Source organism: Pavona decussata, unplaced genomic scaffold (assembly GCF_977016875.1).
Source record: "Pavona decussata unplaced genomic scaffold, jaPavDecu1.1 SCAFFOLD_98, whole genome shotgun sequence".
NCBI classification, from domain to species: Eukaryota; Metazoa; Cnidaria; class Anthozoa; order Scleractinia; family Agariciidae; genus Pavona; species Pavona decussata.
Genome location: NW_028145514.1, coordinates 59129 through 68179, shown reverse-complemented (window position 1 = coordinate 68179; position 9051 = coordinate 59129). Strand labels below are relative to the sequence as shown.

The following is a 9051-nucleotide window of genomic DNA, read 5'->3' as shown; positions in this document are numbered from 1 at the left end:
GCAACCAGTGAACTCTGTAAAAGCCTACCTATCGCCGGCAAACAAGTAATTCTCGTAGGTGAATTCTTGCAATTGCAACTGGTTCCAAACCTCTTTGATGAAGGATACTTCATAATCCACTCTCCCTTGTTTGACTTCAGCATACCTCATCGTTTTGGCTTGACCAAGTTAATGCTTCAATCGGAAGATGACAAGGAATTTGTATCAGCTCTCGAGGAGTTAAGAATGGGTCAATGCTTAATTTCATCAGAGCGCTTTCTCTATTCCCTGAACCGAGCATTACCACCGGTGTTAAAGGAACAAGCTACGCAATTTTTTTTTCGAAAAGTGGCTGTGCAGCTGTCCAACAGATGGGAGCTAGATGTATTACCTGGTGAGTTGTTAACCTTCAAGGCATCATTTGAAAACAACAATTCTAAGAGCATGTGTAACTCATTAAATAGCATTATTTTGGTTTATTGAGTACACAAGTTTTAAAAAGGTCTTGCGAATATCAGCTTTTGCTTCGGCAGATGAGGTCACATTACAAGTCCCCACTGAAGGTTAAAGCCAGACCCCAAAAAGTCAAACTGCCTAGAACGTAAACCCATTTTGGCAAGATACAACTTGTAAAAACTACTTAACACCAAATTCATGAGATAATTTCATTAGGTAAGACTTTCCAGTCTCTTAAAACTTACTGAGGTGAGGTGGGCCACGGGCCGTGAACTGGGAAGTGGGCTGCAGGGTGCGGGATGCCTTTTAGCAAACACCACCCCCCCCCCCCCCTTTTTTTTCAATGTTCGAAACAAATAAACATCCAGGAAGCGTTTTGCAACATTGTTTGGAAGGGAGGGGATGACTACGGATGAAAAAGTTGTTTTAATTCAAATACAAGATACCATTGTTAGTTCGACAAGCTAGTTTTGGTAAATTGTCTCAACACTTTTGTCCATGATTGTTCGATTGAGGGTCAATTAGTACAATTGTCCGCACGTTGTTTTTCTTGGCAAGTCGGTGATGTTTCCATAAAAACATTTTGTCATGATATTAAGGGGGGGGGGGAATATATTGCTCGTTTTGCCATTTTCATTTAAGTTTAAGTGGGGAGAATAACAATTTGGTTAAATTGTTCTTGATAGGCATTTCTTACTATGCAAATGGTGTGTGGGCAACAGAGTAATTTGGTTATCATTTAGTACTCTGTTCAGGAACATTCAAAGTCACTGCCATGGACTTGCCACAGTGTTACAATAGCAATAGCTTCAATTCTCCTGAAGATGAGTGTTTAACCGAAAGAAAATTTTGAAGTGTGTTACCTATAATCAGGCGGATGTGGTGAAATTTCCAACTTGTGAAGTCTTTGGGCACGCTACACGAGCGTTTCAGGCGGGCAACTTAATGACAATGATCAATTTTCTATTTCAGAGGGCAATATTAAAACAATGGATGCACGCGCATCAATTAGTTTCCAGTCTTTGCTGCAAAAAAAAAATCGCAAATGTTTTTTTCTCCTTTGCGTCGTGTGAGTGGCTATGGAAGTGAATGGCTTCTCCTTGTGTTGTATGTAATACGAAGTCATCTTCTTGTTGGTTTCTGGTCTCGCAAAAAAATGTCAAAGAGTGTTTCGATATCACAGGAGTGGATGGGTCAAGTGTGTGTGCTTCTTGTCGGACAGATTTAACACAATGGAAAAACACCGGCGGAAAATGTAACAGCTATTTTAAGAAAGCCAACTCTAGAAGCCAGAAGCACAAAACAAAGCGGTTCCAGGCCAGAGAAAGCTGGAGTGAATCTTTCCAATCATCGGGCCAAAATGAAATTCAACTAACCCCATCGGAACCATATTTGCCGCTATGCTCGCTACCTGAACACCTGCTTGTAGACATTTTTTCCTTTCTCGCCATCTCTGACCCTCCCCATCTGCGACTGACCTGCCACTAATTCAACAAACTCTGTTCTTCCAACTACTTTACTACGGCGTGATTTTTCTGAACAACAACACCTTCTAGACGATTCTGCTCTTCACAAATCATCGCTTTCCCACAAACTGCTGTACTCTGCAATACTTGAAAAACAACGCAATGAAATCGCCCTTACCAAGCCCTTCAGAGAAAAAGAAAACACATTTTTCCCCCAAAAACTGTTCTATTCGAAAACGTCTCAGTGATGTGGAATCCAGGCTACATGTTGTTGCATCAATAAATAAAATTCATTCAAGTACACAGACGTCATGCATCCAAGGTGGGAACTGAAAATTATAGTTTCCAAGTTCAAATTCCGTTGTCATAAATTTTATACCAATACAAGAGCTATTATTAATATTAATTTTGATTCTTGCCAAATAACCAGTTTTTTTTTTACAAATGACACATCACACATAATATACTTAGATTTTGATTTTCCAACTGTATCTTCACAACACCTTAGAAAGGATACTCTGGTTTGTGTGTTCTCTCTTCAGTAGTTTTCAGCGTATTTTAATATTGCATAATAATTGTTTTTTGAACAATTTTAAAGTAAATAACCTACAAAAGTCAAATTTATGAACTCAGATGGACAATGATAGTAATTATGTTTTGAAAATATGTACCATTGACACATGCAACAAGAAATCTAGCCAAGATGCATATATGTGGTACATGAACATGTAGAACCAAATAAACAATGTGAAAGCATGATCCGCACAAACTTTTTTTAGGGTGCCAGGATACTCCAGCAAAAGAGTCCCGCTATTGACCTTCACAAAAATGTTGCAAGGGAGTTTGCTGATGAGGGTGTTGATGGTGATCAGTAAGGTTCAAAGCAGTCTGGTGATAAAGCAAGTGGACTACTGACAGTGAGCATTTAGAATGAGAAATCAAGTCGTCAAGGAAGTTTATTTGAGGTAAATGTAATGAATTATAATTACTGTGCAATGTGCATGTGCTACTCTGTGAAACAAAAATCCATGGTAAAAATGGTAAAAAGCTAGTCATATTTAATTCAAATTAAAACATCTCAAAGCAGAATTTTTAATCTTTGCATAAATCACAATATATCATAGTCAACTACATGTCATTTATATTTATACATTAAAAAGGGGGGTCACTGTGCTCATTTAGGGTGAAGGTAGGTAAAGGGTAAAGTCCATTTACGAGCCAAGTCTCCCATCAGGCTGGCACTTGTATGCCGGTTTCCATAGCATGAAGCGACATAGGAATACTGCTTCTCCCCCTGAATGGGATGCAAGTCCATCGCAAGGTTACTCCCCCAGCATTACGATCCAGTACCCATTTATACACTTGAATGATGGGAGACAATGTGGAGTAAAGTTTCTTGTCAAAGGAAATAACGGTACGGCAGAGCCTAGGACTTGAATCACTGACCTTCAGATCGAATGTCTAATGCGCAAACCACTAGACCAGTGTGCCTCCATGTTTAGGAGAAAATAACCAATATTCCCTCACAAGTATTTGATGAACAATTGATGAACAACTTTATTAAAGTGTCGCATCTTCTAGCTTGCTACAAGTAGCCTCCTTATCGGGGACACTTAAAAATTTCCTTGTATTGAACCCATTATATTGTCAATGTATGCACTGTAAGCACATGGTAATGATGCAGGACATTACATGTATGTGCAGTAAAGGATGTGTAATACAATACTGATGAATCATCTGAACACTTAAAATCATTGATTTTTTAGGTGCTCTGGTCAGATGGAAGAAAAAGCTGGTTAAAAGAATGTAGTATGCCCAGAAAATTATTGGAGGTCAGGAAAATAGGAAACAGTTTCCAACATATCCCTGTTGATGTGAATGAATTTGGCCAAGAACGTTAGGAACTGAAGTTACACAAAGAGGGTGATGTGACCATGGATGTCAATGCAAAACACTTTGTTAAGAGGTACTTTAAATTCCATGTGTGAAAAGACATTTAATTCGTTCAAGCATTTTTTCCATGCACATGTAATATTAGCAAATTATCTTTGAAGAATAACTGAAGATATCAGTTAAACATTTTTGCCAAATTATTTTTTCTACTATTCATTCGTTTTATTATTATTTTTTATACTTTGTAAATGTTAACCCTTACCTGTAACACAACAATTTCTTCTGGCTTGTTCATGTATGGCTAAATTTTCTGCAATGGCACCTTACCAGTTTTGAATATATTCCACTATGCGGGTGAATTAATTCTTCTATCCACAGAGTTGCAGAATATTCCAGAATCCCCGTTGAAAATTGATAAATTTTTCACAACAAGATCACGGGTCACTACTGACAATCAAAGCAAATTAAAGTTTCAGTTTCGCATTGCACACTGATCAGGCAAATAATCTTGAGCCAAAATTATGCATGACAATAATTATTATGGAGTCAAAATACTACTTCTCCTGCTTTATTGAGAGTATTCAGCAGTTTTCACTCGCATGTCAGCACTTATTAAGTCATTAATTAGATTTGTTTTTTACCATACTTTTGAAAATGCTATACCTAAATGAAAATTGCTCTAGACTCCTATGTTTATAATAAAATTTATTTCATAATTAATTATTACAATCATGTTATTTAGCTCTGGTTTTGGTGTGGAGAAGTTGGAAGACAACATCATAAAAGCTGATGATGCAACCAAAAGAAAATTAATATGTGGAACAGAAAAGGGAAGACACAAGTGTAAAAATTATAGAACTGCAGGTAACCAAATATGAAATGAGTTTTAATTTTAAAACAAACAACGCTAGGTACAATTCATCATCAATATCACATTGTAAAGATCAGTGAAAACTATGTTGACATGTCTTGTGCTTTCCACAATTTTCAGGGATAAAGACTTTTAAGTTACAATGTACAGTAACAAAAAAAATATATCCATACCCACCTCATGGAAGGTCACTGGAAATTCCGAGGGGGAGGGGGGTCTCAAAAGCCAAAACTTTTAAAGGAAAGTATGAAGCTAAACTGGAATTTCCGGAGGGGTCAGGGGTAGGGGGGGAGGGGGTAAAATGAAAAAACCTTCTGTGGAGGGGTTACGGATATTTCCTGGAACAACACAATAATTATTTCTATGTCACTTTATATAAAGAGTAAATCTGTTCAATAAAATATATTGTCTTAAGTGCTTATAACATTCAATTTGTCTCTAGGTGTTTTAGTAATGGAAAGACAATGTTCCATTGTGGTGGATGTAAAGGAAATATTTGGCTCTGAGAACAAATCTCAAGTATATGCCCACTTGCACAAACTTTTTGAGAAACCGTCAAAGGAAACAACGAGTAAGTTTTTAATGCCTACATTTAGACATTCAAACAGCCATGATTGCAAGCATCACTCGGTAATGATGCGTAAAACCCTGGCTGATGTCCCACGCGCATCATGCTTCCTATGAACCAGCACTCAGACCATTTTTCTCCTTCCTTATTATCTGTATAGTAGAACGAAGAAACTACAAAAAGGGGAAGGGTAAATGAGAGTGCGGAAAATTCGCCTGAATGCAGGTTAGCTCTTGATCTCTATTTGAGTAAAAATCCACACAAAACTATCAGATAACATTTCGACCATCTATCAGTCTATTAACGCTAGTAAAATTATCGCTACACAAGCATTTAGCGACAAAACGCTTTGTAAAGCGAGCGGTCATCCATTAATTAGAACGGTATTGTTAACTTTTTGGCACATCGGGATTTACTCCGAGCATTCAACCGCTTGATTAAAATCATTTGAGATTTGCTTCGCACATTCAACTGCTTGATTGACAGCAGTCAGAATCTCCAAACAGACTCGTTAATTCCCAAAGCTATCTCTGCTCGCCAATCACAGACTGCCAGTTCTAGATATACAAATAATTATTATAATGCCGCACATTGGAAAACTGGGCACTGAAATTATATGTCATGAGACACAAAACATTCTGGGCGATGTGTTGAGTTGTTTCTCTTGTCTATAGTTTTTTCCATTTACAAGTTGCAGCATTTGTCATTACTTTGATAGGAAATCATGTAAACTGTTGTTGGGTTCTACTACTTGACTTCAGTCCCAGCCTCACATGTTTTGGATATCTATGAATGTTTAGGTTTTAGAGGAGAGAAAAATAATATTTTAGTAACTCACTGTTTCCTCCTCGCAAGGTATTATATTTATTGCTGCAAATTTAGGAACATCTCCCCATCAATCAGAGAATACGCTCAGCAGCTAAAGTATAATTTAGACATTGAAAAACAAATACCATTGTGACCGATTCCCAGAGTAAATTTCAGAAGAAGTGGCACAAAATATTTCACGCACTATAATTGCTATAAAGTCTGCAGGCAGCCTCCAAAGGTGAGCCTGCTTGCAGCCTATATTTTAACCCTCCTTATTCTGATATTAAACCTCTGTAAATCAAGCTTGCTAAACCATGTACTATTGGGTTCCAGGTCAAGCCTTTATTTTTTTTTCCCACTCAAAAAGTTTACCCTTTTGCCTTTTGTAATAGTATTTTTTTTTTGCAAATGATGTAATGTGTCTGTTTGTAGTATCACATTGTAAGTGGTGTAAGTAGAACAATGTAACGAGAGTAACATCAATATTTAATTGTTAATATTCTAACGCAATGTACGTAAAGAGTATGTCTAATGTATTTACGTGATTGTATGTTTTGATTCAGAACTGTATGGTTATAATTAAATAAAAAAAAATAGTTGACTCCGGGCTCCCTTATGTTATGATTTGACAAGACAAGAAATAAAAAGCATGCGAATTTAAATAATAGCAGTAATTAGCAGAGACAAATAGCTAAAGTGAAAGAAAATATATATTGTTGGTACCACTTTCACCTTGCTACGCCCTTAGAAGATTCATTGAAGCGTCCTTGATAAGAGAGTTCTTGACAGATATGTACACTATGGTGGTCATATTGACATATTGTTACGAAATAACTAAGGGAACAACTAACTATTGTTCTCAAAGCATTTCCAAAACTAAACAGAGATTTCTGTCTACTGGCCCAGTGTTCTCCTAGCCCTCAGACTTTTTCAAAGCTCTTTAATACCTGTAAGAGCAACCTTTACGATGCCTATCTCTCAATATGCCACTTCTGACAATTGCGTATTGTAATTCAACAGATATCAATTCCATGAATGTCTGCGTTCCATCCAATAGCAATCGCTAAAATTTCTGCCGTGATAATAAACTTGATGAACTTGAGCTTGGCGTAGACAAAGCTGATAAGGACTATCAAAAGTCCAGGAAAATTGAAAAAGTACACCAAGAAAAATGTCTGTGTTCTATCTAATAGCAATCCCTAAAATTTCTGCCACAATAAAGAAGTTGATAAACCTAACATTGGCGCCGCCAAAGATGATGAGGACTATGAAAAGTCCAAGAAAATTAAAGCAGTTCACCAAGAAACATATCAGAAATTAAAGGACTGCATAAACAAGTGCCTTGATCAAGGAAAAAAAATCAAGTTTCAAATGTGCCAGAGAAGAAATATGCTGCGTGCTGCCTGCCTAGAATATCTGAAAAAAGTGTGGAAATTGAATAAGTAGTTCGCACCTTTGGAAAGAAAAGATATTTCGCACAGCAGCGCAATCACATCCTCTGTTAGTAAGTTTTTAACAAAAAAAACCATAACAACTAATTTGTTAGCGGAGTTGAAAACGCTTCCTCCAGGCGAACTGCTGGAACCGGATACTTTCTGGCACTGTCTTGTGACATACTTGAGACCACTTTCTCAATATCCCTTCTTTCGTAACATTCTACATTCCGTACAGGCAGAAATCTGTCTTCCAGACCAGGAAACAACGTGATAGTTATTGTAATCCTGTCCACACCACGACAGATCACAAAATTGTTGAAAAGTTGCTGCTCTTGAACAATTTCACCATTTCTTAGAACAGCCAAGACATCGTGAAGCTTGTGGTTGTGTATCTTAAGGATTTTGTTGACATTTTTTCTACTTTAATCTTGTATTCACGTTCTAAGAAATTCTTTTTGTAACAATTGAAGGGCAAACGTTTTGGTTTAGACTGGGGACAACTTATGAACTCATGAAAAATTTCATTTTCTAGTAGAAACTTCATGCGCAGCAGTTTAGCTCCATTTTAAGTGGTTGCTCCTCATCTATAGTATTCTTCAATTTACAACTTGCAGCATTTGTCATCGTTTTAATAGAAAATCATGCAAACTGTTGTTGGGTCTTACTACTGGACTCCATTCGTTCTTATGTTATGATTATGCAAGACGAAATAAAAAGCATGCAAATGAAAAAATAGCAGTAATTAGCAAAGACAAATAGCTAAAGTGAAAGAAAATGTATATTGTTGGTACCTCTTTCAACTTGTTACACCGTTGCAAGATTCATTAACGCTTCCTTGAAAAGCGAGCTCTTGAAAGAGATCTTCACTATCGGTGGCCATATTGACATATTGTTAGGAATTAATTAAGACAACACTGTCCACATTCTGGACCATCGTTCTCAACGCATTTCCAAAACTAAACACATAATGTTTGTCTACTGCCCAGTGTTCTCTTAGCCCTGAGACTTTTTCAAAGCTCTTTAATACCTCCAACAGCAACCCTTACGATGCCTCATCTCTCAATATGCCACTTCTGTCACCTGCGTACTGTAATTCCACACATATTAATTCCATGAATGTCTGTGTTCTATCTAATAGCAATCGCTAAACTTTCTGCCGCAATAATAAACTTGATGAACTTGAGCTTGGTGCAGCCAAACCTAATAAGGAGTATCAAAAGTCCAGGAAAATTGAAACAGTTCAGCAAGAAACATGTCAGAAATTGGAGGACTGCATAAACAAGTGCCTTGATCAAGGGAAAAAAATGGAGTGTCAAATGTGCAAGAGAAGAAATATGCCATGCACTGCCTGTCTAGAGTGTCTAAAAACAGTGTGGAAATTGAATAAGTAGTTCACAGTTTTGGAAAGAAAAAATATTTCGAACAGCAGCGCAATCACATCCTCGAACTAATTTGTTAGAGGAGTTAAAAACGCTTCCTCCAGGCGAAATGCTGGAACCGGATACTTTCTGGCACTGTCTTGTGACATAACTGAGACCACTTTCTCAATATCCCTTCTTTAGTGACATTCTC

At 37.2% G+C, this 9051-nt stretch overlaps 1 long non-coding RNA gene across 1 annotated transcript; it reads left to right on the top strand.

Moving 5' to 3' along the window:
• Positions 1 to 2614: 2614 nt before the first annotated feature.
• On the top strand, positions 2615 to 5236 carry LOC146472453 (uncharacterized; the record flags this gene model as incomplete). Its single annotated transcript, XR_014866535.1, has 4 exons — positions 2615 to 2866; positions 3668 to 3867; positions 4537 to 4658; positions 5108 to 5236. It is a non-coding gene; the product is annotated as an uncharacterized LOC146472453 (long non-coding RNA).
• Between the last annotated feature and the right edge of the window lie 3815 nt (positions 5237 to 9051).